Source organism: Schistocerca cancellata, chromosome 5, assembly GCF_023864275.1.
Source record: "Schistocerca cancellata isolate TAMUIC-IGC-003103 chromosome 5, iqSchCanc2.1, whole genome shotgun sequence".
In the NCBI taxonomy this organism is placed as follows: Eukaryota; Metazoa; Arthropoda; class Insecta; order Orthoptera; family Acrididae; genus Schistocerca; species Schistocerca cancellata.
The window spans coordinates 210717644-210739247 of record NC_064630.1 but is presented as its reverse complement, the minus strand read 5'-3'; positions in this window follow the sequence as shown (position 1 = coordinate 210739247).

Below are 21604 nucleotides of genomic sequence, written 5' to 3'. Positions count from 1 at the left end.
TTCAGAATAATATAAGTTGCAGTAGTTATTAGGGGATGAAGAGGCTTGCACAGTATAGAGTAGCATCGAGAGCTGCATGTAACCAGAGTCAGGACTGAAGACAACAGCAACAACCATAAAGAATTGTTTCAGTTCACCTACATCTACATTTACATGATTAGTTTGCAATTAACAATTAAGTGCCTGACAGAGTTTTCATCGAACCGCCTGCAAGCTACCTCTCTACCATCCCACTCTCGGGCAGTATCATATTCGTGGCTCTCTCCCCCCTGTTCCGCGATAATAGTTGCCCTTCTTTGAACTTTTTCCATGTCCTCCATCAAACCTAGCAGACGTGGGTACGACGCCGCAGAGCATTAGTCCAGAAGAGAACTTACAGGCGTGCTGTAAGCAGTCTGTTTAGTGTACCTGTTACATTTCCAAGTGTACTGCCAATAGCATGCAGTCTCTGTTTTCCTGTACCCACAACATCATCAACATGAACAGTCCAATTTAAGGTATTCGTAATTGTAATCCCCAAGCAATGAAATGAGTTCACAGCCTTTAGATTTGTGTGAATTTAGTGTAACTGGAATATAGTGGATTCGTTTTAGTGCTCAGTGGATAACTTCACACTTTTCGTCATTAGTAGCCAGTTGACAATTTTTTCACCATACAGAATCTTGTCTAAATCATTTTGCAATTCGTTATGATCATCTGATGACATTTTTTTGTGTCATCAGTCTACTAACTGGTTTAATGCGTCCTGCCACGAATTCCTCTCCTGCACCAATCTCTTCATCTCGGAGTAGCACTTGCAACCTATGTCCTCAATTATTTACTGGATGAATTAAAATCTCTCTTTTCCTCTACAGTTTTTGCTCTCTACAGTTCCCTCTAGTATCAAGGAAGTCATTCGCTCACGTCTTAATAGATGTTCTATCATCTTCTCCTCCTTTCCTCTCCGATTCTGTGCAGAGCCCCCTCATTCCTGACCATATCAATCAACCATATTTTCAACATTTGTCTGTAGTATCACATCTCAAATGCTTCGATTTTCTTCTCTTCCGGTTTTCCTACAGTCCATGTTTCACAATGCTGTGCCCCAAACCCACAATTTCTTCCTCAAATTAAGTCTTATGCCTGATACTATTAGATTTATCTTGGCCAGGAATGCCCTTTTTGGCAGTGTTAGTGTGCTTTTGATGTCCTCCTTGCTCCGTCAGTCATAGGTTATTTTGCTGCATAGGTAGAAAATTAGTTAATTTCATCTACTTCGGGACGATCAATACTTTGTAAAGTTTCTCGTTGTTCTCATTTCTCCTACTTCTCATTAGTTTTGTCTTTATTTGATTTACTCTCAGTCCATATTCTATACACATTAGACAATTCCATTCAGCATATCGTGTAATCCTTCAATTTCAGTCAGGATAGAAATGTCATCAGCGAATCCTTTCGCCTTGAATTTTAGTTCCACTTGTAACACCACAGCTCTTATGCTGTATGGATTTATTTTGTTTTGTGCTTTATTTAATGTTATATTGTTGATCGTCTGTAAATGTGTTTGAATCGATAACATAAAATTGTGTACTCTTTTCTTTGTCAAACCTTTGATGTCGTGATTTGATTCTATGCAAAGTAGTGTATCTGTAAGTTAAAATTCTTTGTCCTATTTGGAGGGCACAAAACTTACTGTATATGATTGTAATTTTGTGTGAATAATTTTTTGTAGAAGTGTCAATATGTGAAAATGTTCTGTTTTATTTAATGTATTTGTTTGCTGTTATGTAAACTGCTGACCTTCACTTAGGGTTTTTAGTTATTCTGTATGTAAAAGGTGTAGTGGTTCCCCTCGGGAACGGAATTGTGTAGCGCGCGCAAATTGTGGTTGGCCTAGGTGGAAAAGGTGGAACTGATAGTCAGTCGGGGACGAGCTACCAGTCGGGGACGAGCCAGCAGTCAGGGACGAGCTACGAGTCCGTGCACTGCCATGTGAAAGATGCCTATTGTGCTGATTCCGAGAGAGGCTTTTCCTGCTTCTTTCCAAGGCCTCGGATGGATGGATAAATAGCTGGAACTATTCTGGTGTTTGTATCTATCATCACCACCAAGAAATGACAGAGTCCAGCAATTCTGCCTACAATTCCACCTACCAACATGCAGTTGCCACCCCATTGCGCAATCACTGTAACATAATACTATAATGATGTACAGTGAAGGATCAGCTTAATGGACGTGCTAATGTGTTGAAATATAAGGTAATTTGTTTCTGAGTTCATGTACTTACCTTGATTTTTCTCCTCGTCATAACACCTCTCAGGTTCCTCTCCGTTTGAGCTAAAGTGATATCCGAGTGTCCTTACTAAAAGAAAGTTAAAGTCAGTGTGGCAATAGAGTGAGTTAAAGTCAATGGTGCTTGCTGAAAACAATTTTCCTAGTAAAACTGCTTATTAAAGTGCTGTTGGTAACTTCAAAATTAAAAGTTCTTAAGACTGAGGCTTATAAAGTAAATGATCACATTGTTGTCTGTGGTAAATTCTAAAAGGTGAGTCAGTTTCTTGCAATTTTGCCAACATTGTGTTTCACTGTAGTAAAAGTGGGAAACTGCAATAGTAGAAAACTATTTCATGATTGCTAAGTGTTTGTCTCTCGTGTGTATTAGAAGTGCATATTAATAGTAATGTTATAAAGACCATTCACTTTGTGTAAGCCCTGAAAGTAATAGTGTGTTTCGGTATCTCTTATAATTTTGCAAATAGTTTGTGCTGCTCCAGTTGTTAGCTTCAATCTTAAAACATATGTGTGTCAGAGCTCATTGCACTCATGTGTGGCTAAGTCTAGGTTGTGTTTGTCCATTATAGTTACTTATATCTACTTTCATAAACGAGAACGTTAATCTTTCTCTTGCCTAATTAGGCTGGCGACCGTTTCCCTTATTATATAAACAGTATAGCTAGGCAAAATTTTGTTTGTTACTATTCAAATATTTACGTAATTCTGACTTTCATTTCCGATAAGCCACCTCCGTTAGGAACAACACGGTCAACTTAACAAAATTCCTCTCAGAGGGTAACACTGTTCTGTCGCTTTGTGCCATAGTTGCTTTTACAAAATAGTTTTATGTCACAACCTGTTTCTAGCATTGAGGTTATGGTACAGTAGTAGCAGACAGGAGTGTTATACGTGGCGCCGCGTGACAAGACGTTGTTCATTTACACCTACAGACGGAAAAAAATATAAGTAGTTAGCATTTTACAAACATAGAGGGAACATAAAACGTCCAGCGGCACGAACCTGTACATTACTTGACAGAACTGGTAGTGAAAGTTCAATTTAAATTGAAAATAAAAGGTATCAGTACTTAATAATAGCTAAAATGGACAAGAAACTAGAAATAAACCTAGACACGCGAGAGCAGAATGCAACCGAGAGCAGTTCAGGCAGCACACCAACAGATGGCACGACGCGCGAGTTAAATTACGTACGTTATCACGCAGACATTAATAAACAGATCGAAGCTATGTGTGTAGCATATCTTCTGGCAAACCGTGCTATTCATAACGAATCCTACTCCTGTTACACCATTTTCTGCTGTTGTTGATATTAGTCTATACTCATCTGACCAGAAAACCTTTTCCCCTTTCCATTTAACTTCGCTGACTACTATTATATCTGGACTGAGCCTTTGTATTTCGTATCGTCCTATCTGTCTCACGTCGGTGTTCAGCAAGCTTTTGGAATCCATCCTTTCCCGGCGCATCCATCTCCACCTCCACCAAAACCACCTCCTCCCAAACACCCAATGTGGCTTTCGACCTTCCTTCTCTGCTGATGACCAACTCCTCCGCCTCACTCATCTCCTCTCCCTCCAGCTTAACTCCCGTCGCTCCGCCATTTTTGTCTCACTTGACCTTGAAAAGGCCTACGACCGTGTCTGGCATCCCGGTCTCCTGTTTAAACTCCAAACCTACGCCCTTCCTATCAACTACATCCGTCTGGTGGCCTCCTTCCTCTCCCGCCGCCCCTCCTACGTTACCATCCATCATGCCAATTCCCGCACCTTCTACCCCTCTGCCGGTGTGCCCCAGGGCTCTGTCCTCTCCCCTCTCCTCTACCTCCTGTACACAGCAGATATGCCCCAACCCCCCCCCCTCCAGTGCACCTCTTGCAATATGCTGATGACACCGCCTTCCTCGCCCTCGCTCCTACCCTCCAACGGTCCCAACGCCTTCTCCAGAATCACCTTGACCTTTTTGCTGCATGGTGTAACCAATGGCTCCTGAAACTCAATCCTTCCAAGACCCAGGCAATCATCGTAGGTCGTACCACTCGCTCCTTCCGGCTCCTGGATTTCTCCCTTACTGTCTGCGCACGTCCTGTCCGTCTCACCCCCACCCTCACCTACCTTGGCCTCACCATTGACCATCACCTCACCTGGATCCCTCATCTCCGATCCATCCAATCCAAAGCCCACAACCGCCTCCGCCTCCTCAAACTCCTCTCTGGCCGGACATGGGGGTTGCACCCCTCTACCATCCTCCACACCTACAAATCCTTAATCCGTCCCATCCTCTGTTATGCCAGTCCTGCCTGGATATCTGCCCCCCCCAAATTCTATCAGTCCCTCCAGATCCTTGAGCGTCATGCACTCCGCCTCGCCTTCCGTATCCGCCTCCCGTCCCCCACGCGGATCCTCTATGATCTCATTCCTTTCCCCCATCTGCTCCTCTTCCTCGAACATATCCGCATCCTCTACACCTCCCGCCGTCTTGAACCCCCTCACCCCCTGGTTGCTCCTCTCCTCTCCCATCCTCGCCCCCTGCCCCGTCTTCACCGTTGTGTCCCCCCTACCCTCCATCTCTACACCCTCCATCTCCTTTCTCAAGGTGGCTTCCGTCACCTCCCCCTCCCGGATGATGCCCTCTCTCCCTCCATTTATTCTTCCTATCAACTCTGATCCTCCCTCCCCCTCCTTTCCTCTGTCCTTCCCCTGGGCTCCCTCTTCCCCCCCCCTCCTTCCGTCCTGTTTCCTCCCCACGACACCTCTCCCTACCTCCCTTCTCCCCCCCCAGTCCTTTTGTATTCCCCTCCTCTGCCTACCCCCCTCCCTGTTGCGTCTGCCCCCCACCCCTCTTATGGGTCCTCATCCTCCATCAGCTCCTTTCCCGGTTCCCCCCCCCTTCGCTTTTACTCTCCTTTCCCCCCTTTTTGTTTTCCCATCTCCTGTCCAGTTTCCCCCCACCTGCTCTCGACTGTGGTGTCACCTTTGCCGACTTTTTCGTGCTGTGTTCTAGTGACTATTCAGTGTTGTGTTGCGAACAGAAACCATGCTGTCGCTGGGTGTGCATTTTATATACTTTGCGAACAGAATCCAGACTGTCGCCGTGTTTTTTTTTAATTGTCTATTGTTTCCCCTGTCTGCTCCGTATGTATTTTTATTCGCTTCATCCTCCCTCTGTTGTTTGTTTTAATTTCCCCATTTTCTTTTCACCTTGTTACTCACTAAGTTCCCGATTTTATCGCCTGTTTTTTATTATTGTTTATTCTCCTGCTCTTTATCAGAAAATCTGTAGGCTGCAGAGCGGCGTCCTCAGCTGCTGCCAGCCCGCCCCCTTCGGGGGGAATTGAAATTCAATAAAGGAAAAAAAAAACAAAAAACAAAAAACTTTGTATTTCGCTATCCAGATTTTCTAGCTTCCCTATAAAGTCCAAGCATCTGACATTCCACGCCCAGACTCTTAGAACATTATCCTTAAGTTGGTTATTCAAGCTCTTTCTCACGATCAGCCTCTCTCCCCTCTCCCCCGCTCCCCCCACTCCTCCCTCCCCCTTGGCAGTCGCCTCCCGGAGATCCATATGGGGAGCTATTCCGGAATCTTTTGCCAATGAGACATCATTATGACACTTTTCCATTTACAGGCCACGTATCCTGTGCATACACGTTATGTGTCTTTAATGCAGTGGTTGACTTCTGCATCCTCATCGGTGCTGATTCTTCCGTCTTTAGGGTCAGTTAGCAGTCCCAAAGACAAGAGAATGCCCTGAACCTCTGTACACTCCTCCGCCCACTTTGACAAGATCGTAGGCTGAATGAGGCTGACTTCTCATGCCGGAAGTCTTCGACTGCGAAATTTAAATGGTGGCGGCTTTTTAACCTTGGACCGAGGACGTTACGGTCACTACTCAAAGACGCTACACATAGCCCATGGGTGCTGACGATATTACATGATAGGAAATGACAGAATCATCTGCCAACAGTCTACGAGGGTTGCTGAGATTGTGTCGTCAATCGTTTTGTAGATCAGGAACAAGAGACGGCCTGTGACACTTCCTTAATGAACACCCGACATTACTTGTGTTTTATTCGATGACTTTCTGTCACTTAGGAAGGGCTCCTATCTTTCTGACAGGAAGTGACGAATCAAGTCACACAACTGAGACGAACTCTATTTAGTTCGAAGTAGCTTGTGAGGACCGGAATCAGAAAGATCTTCGAAATATAAAAATGTGGAATATGACGTTCCCCATTAGTACCTGTATAATATTACTACTCAACAGAAGAAATTACTGTTTTAAGCTGGTAATATTAAAGTCGTTGTTACTGGATAAGTGTGTGTCGTGTCTCTGTATGTCTGTGAAGGACTATATCTCGACCGGCGTCAACGACCTCCACAGAGCACGTAACTTCGTATACGAAGACTAATTACTCTCGGGGTGTTGAAGATGCTGCCGACTCCGACAGCTGTCTGTGTTATTGATGCAGGTTCTACAGCAAACATCGACCACCAATTGTTCGAAGTCCTATACAAGCTTGTACTACATAACAGTTCATCACAGAATCCTTTCATAAAAACTGAATACGTGCAATTGCCTTTCAAATGAATCAGACTGTATTATGGCCGTTACTAAACTTCACATTAACGTTACACATCGTTTGAGAATCTCGAAAAACACAAATTACACAATGTGGCACTTCATACACGTCCTCTTGTTATCTGGCTCGTAACGAAGTCCAGTCACATTCCGGTTTTCTCACTTTTCTTCGCTCGGCATGGAACAACGCGTATTCAAGGCGCAAATATTTCGCTCGCGCAGGCGAAACGCACCACCTCGCGATATAGATAAAATTTAAACAAATAACAGTATGAACGTCATACAACGCATCTAGTGAACCAGGGGGGCGCAGGAAGCTATGCGCAAAAAGCAACGTGTGTCTCAGCTGTGCGCATGACGTCACGGTGGAAGCAGCTTTGCCAAACAGTACACAGTTCGAATTGTGTGTGATTGCTTTCTATCTAGTGAACCAGGGGGGCGCAGAAAGCTATGCGCAGAATGCAACGTGTCTTCTCAGCTGTGCGCATGACGTCACAGTGGAAGCAGCTTTGCCAAACAGTACACAGTTCGAATTGTGTGTGATTGTTTTTCATGTGTTGTTTTGTGTTTGAAGGGGTATTTTGATTGAGTTCTTTCTTCTGAGGTACTCAGTCAACAGCGGAAACATTCGGAAATCGGGAGTGTTAACGGTTTTTGCTGTAATTGATATACACAGTTGGAATTGTGTGTGATTGTTTTTCATGTGTTGTTTTGTGTTTGAAGGGGTAGTTAGAGATAGTGGACAGCGGGATCAACATTGTGTTCGCCTGCTCTATAATTTATGGTTCGTCCTGTGAAATTCTTATTTGAGAATCTACAAGTGAGTGAGAAAATTAAATTTAAATTCCAGGCTGTGCTGTTACTGGCTGTTTTTCCTACAACCGGAGCACAAAGGGAACTGACGTAATGTTTCACAGTTTCCTGCCTAATGAAACATTACAAACACTATGGTTGTCGGAATGTTGTAGGAAAGACAGTGTATATGTTGCGCATGCACGGATATGTTCTCGCCATGTCGCAGAAACAGATTACTTAAGGGATTTACAGTCTGAATTGCTTAATTTGCCCCGAAAAAGAATGCTCAAGACAGATGCAGTTCCTTCGTGCAATTCGCCGTGCAGTAGTGCGACTGTCAATGTGTCACAGGCAACAGAAGACAGAACCAAACGGTATAAGAAACGAGAACTACATAAGAGATCTCAGGAAACTCCGGAAAAGCTGTCACTAAATAAGAAACATCATAATAAGAGCACATTTACAGATGACAGTTTTTTTCCAGACACAGATAAAGTTACTTTGATGAATACTATAGCGGCTTTAGAAAGAAAGAATGCTTTTCTTACAAACAAGTGTGTGCAACTTCGAGCTCTTAAGTAAATTCATTTCAATGCGATTAAATGAATAGTTTCTGATTTATTTGAGCCGAGGTTTCGAATTTCAAGTGTGTGTCAGTGTGGTTGTGATCTGATATTTTACCGATTTGTGAGGCATAAGCTGCGACAGAATATAGCTCATCAGTTTTAACTGTAATATTTTAGCAGCAGAAAAGAAGTTTAGACACCTCAATTCTGGTATAAACAAAATCTTCCGCCAAAAACTTGACGTAAACGCGCATGCCGTGTCGTCTGCTTGTGAGCGCTTGCTTCCACGCTGACGTCACTAGGCCAGCCAATGGTAGAGCAGAGCGCTTACTGCCCAACCTTATTATTTAGTAACCTTGTAGTGAACGATTTCTGACTCCCAGTAGCCACTACGGGCGAAGAATTGCATGTCGCATTTTGGTATCTTTGTCTGAAATTTATAAATTGAAATTACAGTTTTCTTACTCAGTTTTTTCACTCTTAGTTATTGCAGAGAAGTTAGGAGACGTCGGTCGATCTCGCAGGGAAGCTGGGCGCTGCAGTGCGGGCTGCTCTCGAATGATGACCCTCTCCCTCACGACTGCCTCCGCGTAGTCGATGGATCGGGGTCGGGTTGTCTCTCGTGGTGGACTAGGCGGTTATGGGCTCGCATCGGGAGCAGAATGACCACTCTGAATCTTCTGACCCCTTACTCTGAATTTCTTCTTGGCCTTGAAATTGTTAGAGGATTGGAATGCTAACATGTTTCTGCACTGGCACGATAGATTCCGATCGAACTTTTCCTTGCTCATCTTTAACCATTCTTTCACATTGTAACACTTCTGTTAAAAATTTTCATCGGATTACACCGTGGAGCAGTCTGAACACGATTTGAATTTTCATTATGTTCCTAATTACGGTACATTGATTGCGCCCTATCAACAGTCATAGGTTATCCGTGGGCACACACATTATACTGCACTTATATTTCGATAAACTCGTACGTAATTCAATCTGTCATATATTCCCTTACTTACAATGTCATATTACTTTGCTTGCTTCACTGGAAGTCCATTTTGCTCAAGTAATACTAACATTTAACCACCAATACATGGTAATATCTCGCCAGCATCCGAATCCAATAGAACTCAGCTCAGTCACAATTAGTTTACCTTACACATGAAACTGAAAATTCGGTTATATAGGAACGGTCCACGTGATTGTAGTAAAGCCAACCATAAGATGGCATGCACACCCCTGCTCTTTGTTATGAAGTATACCCAGAAAAATTATTCCGCCTTAGCATACTTTTCAGATAGGTGCATGAAGTTCAATCTCCAGAGCTACTTGGACCCATTTCCCGTCAAAATATTTGCTTTTAGAACGTACTGACACTACCACTCATGAACTACATTACTATTTATACTAAATCGAGAACATGAAGACATACAAAATTAAAATTCATTCTGGAAATAAACACAAAAATTATTCATATACACATAACATTATACAATAAGCATCAGCTCTCCTTCTGAGCCCTAAGGTTCTGCTGACAACCAACATCAGTACACTTACTTATCTTACTAAACCTACCTAGACCCAAAAACTCAATGAAATAAAATCTCTTTAATATATACAATCTTTACTAGAGGCTGGACTAATTCTAATTTCCACTTCGCATAGTACTTTTGAATATCATGATGAGGACAGAGTCCCTTCACCTTTCCCTTCGCTGGGTAGGCCATTAGATATGCCCCAGGATATGGAATCATTATTTTAAACGGTCCAGCAAATAAAATTGGCACTTCTTATTCCTCTTCTTCAATAAAGATGCCTATGTATGATTGCCCAACAACACTTTATCCCCTACAGCAGAATTTTGTATTGTCTTTAACTTATTTTCATATTTTACCTACCTCTTTCTGGCTTTTTTTGCCATGTTCACTAAAGCCAACTTAATCTTTTGTTCCCAGGTGGGTTTACCCTGTGACACCTTTTGTAGGCTCTTCACCTACTCATTCCTTTCTTCCTTTTGAAACATCAATTCCTCTGTTTTGGGTACAACTAACAGCCGACTGCAATATGGGCTGACCGATGGTTCTGTCAGGTTCCAGTGTATCATCCTGTTTACCTCTTCACTTAATGATTTCTTCAATATCGGCGGAATTGGATGTGATTAATTACAATATGTCTTATGAGGAAAAACCTCCAAATGGCATGAAAATCCCTTAATAATTCCTGGCCTTTCTTCAAAAACCTGGATATATTTCATTAAAAGATCTATCAACTGATATTTTTGTTCGTTTTCCAATCCATCAGCTTCCTTTGCCTTTTCTTCCACTTGTTCTATTATCCCAAGTATCTTGATATCCTTTACCTCTTGTGTACGTTTACATCTCCTTTCTTTGCTAATGAGCTTAATGCCATGCCCACGACATTAATTTCCAATGCTCCTTTCCTCCATGATAAGATCAACTTGTGCCATTTCCTCATTATCACAGAAACTGACCTTATAGGACGAGAAGTACAATTTTAAGTCCATCTCCCTCATAGTCTCTAATCCGATGATACAATTTTCTATTAATTTTTGAATTACTAGGAACACGCATCTTATCGTTGTATTTCCTATTCTTACGTATAGCAAAGTTTGTATCCGAACTGGTTGCGAGCGGGTATCTAAGGCTCAATGATCTTACAGTTTCGTATCGGCTACGCCGGTAACTCTGTCTTCTGGGATAGCCGTTTAAATAAATTGTTGGAGATCGCATTTATCGAAACTCCGATATCCAAGATTACTCTGATAGGTTCAAATGGCTCCGAGCACTATGGGACTTAACATCTGAGGTCAGCAGTCCCCTAGAACTTAGAACTACTTAAACCTAACTAACCTAAGGACATCACACACATCCATGCCCGAGGCAGGATTCGAACCTGCGACCGTAGTAGTCGCACGGTTCCGGACTGAAGCGCCTAGAACCGCTCGGCGCTCTGATAGTTATGCCTAATATTTCGGCACGGGTCGCTGATACTGGCACTCTATTAGAAACTTGTTCCCCAGGATTTATTCCTTTCGTTAACTTCTCAGTGATCCTCATTCCACCGTTGTATCTAAAACAATTTACAGGTGATTGCATGCCTCCCTTTACTCTTTAATCGAGCGAACCTCTGGGATGTAGTCTGGTCGGATTCAATTTAAATTGCCCGGTGTAACCGGTTCGTTGTTGTCATTGGTTGCTTCGACTATGACCGGCGGTTGTTCTCTCCAGGCTTGATTATTTGTTGGCCTTTGCCTCGCCTCGTATATGGTATGTTTACCTAGTCTTTGATTTCTACGGTCATTATATGCGGAATTGTACATCCTTTCAAATCACTCCTGTCTGTTTCTGTTCTGCTCATAATTCTTTCCGTTGTTCCGCTGATCATACAGTTTGAACCATTGTTGTAACCATTATTCATATTGGTTCGATGAAAATTATCCATTTGCCTTCCACTCATTCTTCCGTTATTACTGTTATAAACTCTCTGCCTGCTTTTCATTTGACAGGATCTTTGTGTAATTTTTTTATTCCTCGTTGTTCTTTCTGTAGCAAATCGATTCAATCTACCGCAGACATGAATTCTTCCACATTATCTTCTGACTCACGCAGCAGTTTTTCCCTGCTTTCCAGCGGACGCTGAGCTTTGATGATCATTATCACACTTTTGTGACCTTTTGTTTGATCCCAATGTCTTGCTTTATTCAAATATTTTTCGAAGTATCTCCTTCAGTTTCCGTTTCGGTAAGAGAAGGGTTCCGGGTTATGTACTTCCTTCTTCAGTCTCTCTTGAATGCCTCTTGTCCAATATCTATTGTGGAATGCCTTCTCAAATTCTTCGCAGGTGTGAGACTTGTCTATTACGTTAGTCACATACAGACTACCATCGTCTTGGATGTATCCTGATACATATTCCATTTTCTGTCGATCAGACCAAGCTCGTGGTAACACTCCTCTGAATCGTTTGATAAATAAGACAGGATTTTAATGTCTTATTTTCCGGAAGAATTTTTTTGTAATCGCCTATGATTTAACATTTTCTCTTCCATGATAGATCTGATGTAATCACTCATAGGTGACATACATTCATACATCTGTTGGTTTGGCCTTGTATCTGGGTACTGCTCATCACCCCCATAATTATACATAGAGCCCTGGTTCCTACCTTTAGATCTCCACTGTGGGCTGGCTTCACTTCTTTCTTCCGTAGCCGCCCCCCCCCCCTCCCCGGAAGTTCTTCTATCCTTTGAGTACACGTTTGCAAATTCTGTATAACTTCTCATTCCCACCTTTGGAATTCGGTTCCCATCTGCACGAGAACTTCCTTCAACTCATGAACTATTGGGTGAGATAACGATAGGCCTTCACTCACTATATTCTCCACTGCTTCCTTGATAGCTTTATTGTTGTTGTTGTTGTGGTCTTCAGTCCTGAGACTGGTTTGATGCAGCTCTCCATGCTACTCTATCCTGTGCAAGCTTATTCATCTCCGAGTACCTACTGCAACCTACATACTTCTGAATCTGCTTAGTGTATTCATCTCTTGGTCTCCCTCTACGATTTTTACCCTCCACGCTGCCCTCCAATACTAAATTGGTGATCCCTTGATGCCTCAGAACATGTCCTACCAACCGATACCTTCTTCTGGTCAAGTTGTGCCACAAACTTCTCTTCTCCCCAATCCTATTCAATACCTCCTCATTAGTTATGTGATCAATCCATCTAATCTTCAGCATTCTTCTGTAGCACCACATTTCGAAAGCTTCTATTCTCTTCCTGTCCGAACTATTTATCGTCCATGTTTCACTTCCATACAAGGCCACACTCCATACAAATACTTTCAGAAACGACTTCCTGGCACTTAAATCTATACTCGATGTTAACAAATTTCTCTTCTTCAGAAATGCTTTCCTTGCCATTGCCAGTCTACATTTTATATCCTCTCTACTTCGACCATCATCAGTTATTTTGCTCCCCAAATAGCGAAACTCCTTTACTACTTTAAGTGTCTCATTTTCTAATCTAATTCCTTCAGCATCACCCGACTTAATTCGACTACATTCCATTATCCTTGTTTTGCTTTTGTTGATGTTCATCTTATATCCTCCTTTCAAGACGCTATCCATTCCATTCAACTGCTCTTCCAAGTCCTTTGCTGTCTCTGACAGAATTACAATGTCATCGGCGAACCTCAAAGTTTTTATTTCTTCTCCCTGGATTTTAATACCTACTCCAAATTTTTCTTTTGTTTCCTTTACTGCTTGCTCAATATACAGATTGAATAACATCGGGGAGAGGCTACAACCCTGTCTCACTCCCTTCCCAACAACTGCTTCCCTTTCATGTCCCTCGATTCTTTATTAACAGACAATATTACCTGCTGTTCCTTAGCCACTACCCAGTCGTCTAGTTGTTGCTTAAACTGCTGTTGGCTTTTTTCTTGAAACTTCTGTTCCATTCGCCCTTCACAGCCGGACGATAATTCCTTTACTGTTGAGGTCTGGTTTTGTATGTCTGTTTCTACCATTTGTTGTCCCCACGGCATGGTTTCAATTTCACTGTTTGCTCTGTTTATTTCGATCGCAAATTGTTCGTGATTTTGCTTCATACTATTTCTTTCTTTCCTGGTTTCTGTCTGTTCATTTGTCAAAGTACTCACATCAGCTAATACTTCAACAAAATCTGCCCTTGTGGGCAGTTCGTTCACTTTACTTGTTATACCCTTTACTTTCTCGGCTAACTCTTCCTGTTCTGTAACTAAATTGCTCACAGTGATGGCCAGACTTGTTACTTTACCCACTATATTTGCCTGTGGAGCTACGGTTTCTACATTTGCACAAATAGCCACCTGCACAGCTGACATATTCGTTTGCTCAGAAAACAGTTACGTCTTAGTAGCAGACATGAGGGACTGTTCTGAAGCTAAATTTTCAACTGTTGTTCTGTTGTTGAAATATTCGCTTGCGTAGCAGACATTTGAGACTGTTCTGCAGCTAAACTAGCTAAGATATTAATCAAAAGTTTCATTTGGTTTAAGAGCTCAGCCATAGGATATTTGGATTCTACTCGCCCAGCATCTACCATTTGCCCTTTCTTTTGTTCATCCCCACTGGGCTGCATATTCACTTCCTGTTCCCTCGGCATCTTCAACTGTGATCTGGTTTTAACTATAAGAATTCAGTTGTTCACTGTTCTTTTAATTACTTTACTCTGGACTCAATTTAGCTTTACCCCACAAAAATGCACATCAGATTCTATACCCCAGAATATCTAACCACAATTGTGGACACATCAATAAAAAAACATATGTCACTCGCAATATACTAAACCACATGTAATAACTAAATCTACAAGTATTCCTAACCCAGTCGTTATCTACAAAGACCAGACTAATGCGTGCAATTAGTTAGCATGTCATTCTTGTGCCTGCCTTTACTGCAGAGTAGAACCGCATGAAGTTCACATGTGATGCACCCGTGTTGTCGTGGCTGTCTGATGTCGGATGTAGCTCACATAGAATGATTCCGTCAGTCGTACATGAAATTACACAAAGCACATCAGTACATATACATTACATAAAATACACATTTATCACAACAAATCACAATATATACACTAAATACATATAACTCAATGGTCACGTATTAATTTGATTGTGGTCATGAAATATTTGACAGTGTCTATGTTTCACTCCTTCTAGGTCCTGTCACGTTTTAGCCATTTTTGTCATATTACTGCTCAATAGAAGAAATTAATGTATTAAGCTGGTAAACTGAAACTCGTTACTGGACTATGTGTAGTGTCTCTGTATGTTTGTGAAGGACTATATCGGCGTCGGCAAACCTCTCAGCGTACATAATTTCGTACAAGTAGACAAGTTACTCGACCGTTACCTATGAAATTCTTGAAATGTAAGAGAAAGAAAACTTGTATAGGATCTTCTGGAATTGGAACACTGCCAATCGCATTTGGTCGTTCGATGATTGTCTGCGAGTGAAATGAGTTCATTTTAGCAGAGAAAACTTTCTCTATGCTTTTCACCGTGTTATTGAAGCAGGTTCTACAGCAAACATCGCCCACGAAATGTTCGAAGTCCTACGCAAGCTTGTAGTACATGACAGTTCATTACAGAATCCTATGATCAAAATTAAATACACACAATGTCCGCCCCCGGTAACTGAGTGGTCAGCGCGACAGAATGTCAATGCTAAGTGCCCGGGTTCGATTCTCGGCTGGGTCGGAGATTTTCTCCGCTGAGTGACTGGGTGTTGTGTTATCTTAATCATCATTACTTCATCCCCATCGACTCGGAAGTCGCCGCAGTGGTGTCGTATCGAAAGACTTGCATCCAGCGAACGGTCTACTCGCCGGGAGGCCCTAGTCACACATTTTCATTTATAATACACGCAGTTACCTTTGACATGCAACAGACTGTATTATCGCCGTTACTCAAATCCACATTAACGTTACACATCGCTTGAGAATCTCAAAAAACACAATATGGCAGCTAACAATGACTATTTCCTCGCACACACTTCATACACGTCCTCTCCTTATTCTGTCTCGTAACAAAGACCAGTCACATTCAGATTTTCTTACTTTTCTTCGCTCGGCATGGAGTAATGCGAAGTCCAGTATTAAATATTTTGCTCGCGCAGGCGAAACGCAGCACCTTGCAATATATATTAACTATAAAACATTAACATCTGAGAGTTAGATACACTCTCTATTCGTTTAGTCGGTTCCGACTGTTCGTGAGCCCGTGAACCCAATCACGCTTCGTTTTCCTGTCTTGCACTTTCTCCCGTAGACCCTCCAACTTGGAACACATGGCTTCTGTGATGCCATCGATCCATTCCTTCAATCTTCCCCAGCATTATTGTTTTTTCCAGCGAGGCATGCCTTCGCATTGTGTGTCCAAAGTAGGTCAGCTCTTGTTTTATCATTAGACCTTCCAGGGAGAAATGTTTAATTTGCTCCAATATTGATCTGTTGGTTCTCTTTGAAGTCCATGGAACTCTAAGAAGTTTCCTCTAACACCACAATTCGAAGGCCGTTCAGCCTTTCTAATGGTCCAGGTCTCACATCCATACATCACAACTGGAAAGACCATAGCCCTCACAATACGGATCTTTGTTGCTAGTGTTATATCTATGGACCTTATAACCTCGTCAAGGTTTGACATCGCCTGTCTACCGAGCAACAGGCGTCTCCGGATTTCATGGCTGCAGTCACCATCAGCAGAGATCTGGGAACCGAGATAACCGAATGTGGTCACTACCTCCATGGTTTCTCCTGCTATATCCCACGAATTGGTAGGTGTAGTCGCCATAATTCTCGTTTTCTTCACATTCCGCATAAGACCGGCCTTTTCTCTTTCGTCTTTCACCTTCAGTAAGAGTGTTCTCAATTCTTCTTCACTTTCTGCCAACAGGATCGTTATCATCCGCGTACCTGAGGTTGTTTACATTTATTCCAGCTATTTTAATTCCTGTTTCTCCTTCATCTAGCCTCGCATTCCTCATAACATGTTCTGCATACAGATTGAATAAGTACGGTGACAGTATGCAGCCTTGCCGGACCCCTTTCTGAATCTTTATCCATTTCGTTGTTCCATACATAGTTCTCACCGTGGCTTCTTGATCAAGGTATAAACTCCGTATCAGATGAATGAGGTGATTTGGTACACCCATGTTTTTCAGTATGTTCCATAATTTGTTGTGATCGACGCAGTCAAAGGCTTTGGCGTAGTCAATAAAGCAGAGGTACAAATCTTTCTGGAATTCTCTCGCTTTTTCCATAATCCACCGAGTTGAAAACACTACTCCTACTGATTAGAAAAAAATGGTTCAAATGGCTCTGAGCACTATGTGACTTAACATCTATGGTCATCAGTCCCCTAGAACTTAGAACCACTTAAACCTAACTAACCTAAGGACATCACACACATCCATGCCCGAGGCAGGATTCGAACCTGCGACCGTAGCAGTCGCGCGGCTCCGGACTGAGCGCCTAGAACCGCTAGACCACCGCGGCCGGCCTACTGATTAGAAGTGGTAATGTAGCCGTCTTTACTTCGTGAGTATTGATAGATATTTTAATATTGCCAGAGCGGTAGTTACGAATCTGTGCTTTTTGTTATTAAATGGTTTAATTAGAGGCGATTCATAATGTTAGAGCACAGTATATGCTCGAAAACTGTACTGTAAATCGACGTTAATGTAATACGTCTGTAACTCAACGTATAACTGCGATTTCCCTTTTTCGACATTCGTGTGACCTGTGCAATTTTCCTGGATCTAAATGTGGATCTTTCTACGAGCGAATGGCTGTGTATTATTTCTAAGAATGGGACTACTGTATCAGTATTTCTGAAAAGAACCTAATTGTTGGACAATCTGTAAGTGTTTCAAAGTGTTTCTCTGCACCAAGTATATCTACTTCTAAGTTATTCTTGTTGGCAGTTGTTCTTGATTAGAATTCTGTAATATTTCCTTAGTCTTATTTTGTGAAGGAATTTCTGAAAACTGTCTTTAGTAACAATGATTTAGTGGCACTGCCATCAATAGCATGATCATTGTTATCGCGCAGAGAAGATATTGATTGCGTCTTGCCGCTGTTGGCCTTTACATACGACCAAAATATCTTTCGGTTTTCTGCCAGATTTCTGGACAGAATTTCGTTTTGGAAACTATTAAAACCGTCTAGAATTGAAGTTCGAGTTAAATTTCGAGCTTTTGTAAGACTTCGCCAGTCTTGGGGATTTCGCGTTCTTTTAAATTGATCACGCTTTTTACGTTGCTCTTGCAACATTCTTCTGTTTTGTGTACCACGGAGGGTCAATATTATATCTTATTAATTTCTTTGCTATGTATCTCCAAGTTGCCGCCGATACTATTTCTCTAAATTCAAACCAAGTCTGGTTTACGCTTGTATAGAATTGAAAAGAAGGAGAGCCTCTCTTAGGAATGTGTCAAGCGAAGTTTTATCTGCTTATTTACGTAGATGTACCTTGTGATTATTTTTGTTGAGTTTGGTGCTACATGATTCATTCTAGCTGAAACAGCCTTTGCGGTCACTAATCCTTGTATCTGTCATGACGCTTCTTGTTTGATCAGGATTATTTGTTGCTGAGAGTCAAGTACGTATTTGCAACCATTTACACTTCGAGTGGGCTCGTGAACAAGTAGTTCAAAATAATTTTCTGACAAGACCCGTTCACCGCGATTTCGGACGACGTTTTATGCCTACCACCGACGTAAACATGTATTTTCGCCAACAAATCGAGGATGGATTGAAGTCACCATGAGTAACAGTGGGGTACCTATTTGAAATGAAGCTCAAATTTCCTTCGAACTGTTCAGCACTTGTGTCATCTGAGTCGGAGGGTTCCTTTTGGAACCAATTATTAATTTATTTCGGTTTTCAGGTATAACCTCTACCCACAATAACTCATAAGAATTTCCTCTCTCAGTTTCACTGCAAGGTAAATTACTTGTGACAGCAATAAATACTCCACCACCAACTATACTTAACCCTTAACCAGCTGTTTTTAATCTAACATTTCTGAACACGGTTAGGTCCTTTGCAAAAATTTCAGCTGAATTTATTCCCGGCTTTAGGCAGCTTTCCTTAGCTATAGCGATTTGAGATTCAGTGCTCTATGTTAGCGCTTAGAGCTCTGATAACTTTCAACACAGGTACGACAGTTTACAGCGGTAATATTGATTGTTCCTATGTCCATCCTCTTCCTGTGGTCGTCCTGCACAGTTTGAAACTGAAGCCCTTTCTTCCCAAGGCCCTCCAACGTAAAAAAAAAAAAAAACTGCCAGACCCCTCCATTCAGCCGCCGATACCACTGTAGCCGCTTCCTGCTTGTAGGGGACTCCTGACCTATTTAGTGGAATGGAACCCCCATTCCCCCGTCTCAATGGCGCAAGTCGAGGAACTTGCAGCCTACGTGGTCACTGAACCGTCTGAGGCTATGATTCAGGTCCTTCACTCGGCTCTGTACCAGAGGATCAGAGTCGGTACTGTCGATGATACTACGAATTGTGGGTTCCTCCTTCTTTTTGCAAGCAAGACTTTTAGTCTTTACTGTTTCAGCTAGCCGCCCGAGAACAGAGAGAATCTCGTCCGATGTATATCGACGCACATCAGTGATACCAACATGAGCCACTTCTGCAATGACTCCTCCCAGTACGCCAGAAAGTGTGTACATTAGATTCCTTCACGCCCTTCGCTGCCATATCCCTAAGGAACCTCATTACGCGCCTAGCTTTGGGCTCCGACCTAATAGCAGTCCCACTCTCGGTGAATGCTCAGACCTTGCAGGCCAAGAGGATTCCTCTGGAACAGGGTGTTCAATTTCATCTAGATCGGGGACTTCGTCAGCCAGAGATAGCGTCTGAAACCTGTTTGTCAGACGATCTGTGGAGCCCCTCCCATCTGCCCCTCATAAAGTCTCGCTGCCGGCCACATCTTGGAACGGCCACAGGTGAGGGGTCAGCCTCAGTGCGAACAGTACCCGGGACTGCCACAGTATTGGACGGATCGGTGGACATATGAATCGTGCTTGACGTCCCTCAGATTGCCTAATCAGCACCCTCCCCCCCTCCCCCTCCACCACACACACACACACACACACACACACACAGTGATGCCTATTGCCAACAGCCACAAGCTGCGTGATCGAAGCCAGCGCCGACTGGAACTGTGAGGGAAGGGTCACCAACCCGGCTCGCATTTGAACAGAGCAATCAGTTAGTTCCTATTTATATTAAAGATGGCCTGATAAATACATAGACACACACGAAATATAGGAGTTAAAGCTAAAGAACACTGACGAAATTTAAAATAGGTCACTTCTCATGAGAATCTGTGTCAACAAACAGTACTCGTAAAGATAATTTGCAAACGAACAGTGTACTCACCTTTATCTGCAGCAGGAAAGGAAGGTACTCTGTCATAGACGGTCTTACAAAAACTCTGGAGAGCACATAACAATTTTTATCACTACACTGATGATTGATAAGGCTTGCAAAAATGTCAGCCTAACCACTCTTTACAACTGCTTCTGAAAGTGAGAGTTTGTAATGCCAAGAGAAAAGGCGCAACAACCATCAGTCGGGGGAATTAGCCGAATCACTCCCGCCAGACACACAGTGGAAATATCTACTCAGGTATGGTAAGTGAACCTTGGAGGATTTCATTCATATTGAAGATGAGATCGGTGTCGATAGTGCTCTAACCGGTTCTGAACTGTTTGCCTGTCTGGAAGAGGACGAGGAAGGACCACCGACCGTAGTCACGTTTAGTGAGACAATGTCATCTGTCCATACCGTATCCTCTTACGCCCTCACAACGCAAACGAGTGTTTATTTTTTCTCAGCTCACATCACCATCGAAACATTGATGGACAATGCTAAATAAATGGATGTCGCTCTCCCAACAGAAAATTACAGACTATTTTTCAGAATGACGTGTAAAATTTTCATTGCATATTTCTTACATTCTTCATGTATTACCATATGTATATACCTATTTATTAGTCTGCAAGCGATTGAAATAGGATCGAATGTGGATATGTATGCAATACAATTTACTTTCAATTATACTCTCGTTCATACGAATTTTATCCTGCATACCTCTCGATTACTTGAACTCCTTTTCTTATGAACTAGCGGTAAATTGAACTATTTTGTTGCTCCTTGCATTTCAAATTATCGAGAGTCGACTGTATTATCATTATGAAAGTTAAAGTGCGCATTTACATTGAAAGGTGGCTACACTGAGCCACAGCACCAAAGATCGCGCCAGAGAGTATTGTTCCGCCGCCTCCACTGGCAGTGATTATTGAGACGTAGCGGCAAGCAGTTCTCGCCGAGAAGTTGTGGTGGACACTGCTTGTCGTGAAGTCAGAGTGAGATGTGGTAGTGGAGAGTGTTGTCCCATGTTTTATGCAGTTATTTGATGGGAGAGATAGCAGATGTTATTCCAATGGAGATATTGTAATGATCTGAGTGCTTTTCGTCAATATATATGAAGGTAATAAGTATTATGTTGTTTTATTATTTGAGTGTCCTGAAAAGTGTGTCATTACAGGTTCAGTCAACAAAGCATCTGGCGTGTGTTCTTGTATTAGAGTGTAATTTTGGTTTTCTTGCACAATTATAGTATTTCTAATTTTCTTTTATCACGTCAGTATAAATGGTATTTAAAATTTCTTGTCTTGTTGAAGAAGAACCGTGCCAGATGTGTACGTTGAGTCATACTTCCACACACAGAACAGCTACACTTGTGCTATGTTGGCTTCGCAGATTTTATAGTTGCTGGGGACTTAATTAATTAATTGTATTAACTGAAATTTTCTTTTCA